Below are 955 nucleotides of genomic sequence, written 5' to 3' on the forward strand. Positions count from 1 at the left end.
CACGATGGACCGAGAAAACCATCGACACATGGGACCGGACTGTCAGGGTCAGGGAAAAATCCAATATATATCTGGTGATATCTCGGGTGCTATTAGAGATAGCGCAATAAACCAAAGTGAATTATCTGCAGGAGGACCTGGCGCATAAATCTGTGCATCGGGAACGATCTCGGACCACCAAGGGCCGAGAAAACCACCGTCTCATGGGGCCGGGCTGTCAGGGTCAGGGAAAAATCCAATATATATCTGGTGATATCTCGGGTGCTATTACAGATAGCGCAATAAATCAAAGTGCATTGTCTGTAGGAGGCCCTGGCGCATGAATCTGTGCGGCGGGATCGACCTCGGACCACCAGGGACCCAGAAAACCACCGACACATGGGGTCGGACACTCAGGATCGGGGAAAAATCCAATATATATCTGGTGATATCTCGGGTGCTATTAGAGATAGCGCAATAAACCAAAGTGAATTATCTGTAGGAGGCCCCGGCGCATGAATCTGTGCAGCGGGAACCACCTCGGACCACCAGGGGCCGAGAAAACCACCGTCTCATAGGGCCGGACACTCAGGGTCAGGGGAAAATCCAATATATATCTGGTGATATCTCGGGTGCTCTTACAGATAGCGCAATAAATCAAAGTGCATTGTCTGTAGGAGGCTATGGCGCATGAATCTGTGCAGCGGGATCGACCTCGGAACAACAGGGTTCGAGAAAACCACCGTCTCATGGGGTCGGACACTCAGGGTCAGGGACAAATCCAATATATATCTGGTGATATCTCGGGTGCTCTTACAGATGGCGCACTAAACCAAAGTGAGTTATCTGCAGGGGGACCTGGCGCATGAATTTGTGCAGCGGGAACGATCTCAGACCACCAGGGGCCGAGAAAACCACCGTCACATGGAGTCGGACACTGAGGGTCAGGGAAAAATCCAATATATATCTGGTGATA

The sequence above is a fragment of the Nomia melanderi genome, unplaced genomic scaffold (genome assembly GCF_051020985.1).
Source record: "Nomia melanderi isolate GNS246 unplaced genomic scaffold, iyNomMela1 scaffold0014, whole genome shotgun sequence".
Classification (NCBI taxonomy): domain Eukaryota; kingdom Metazoa; phylum Arthropoda; class Insecta; order Hymenoptera; family Halictidae; genus Nomia; species Nomia melanderi.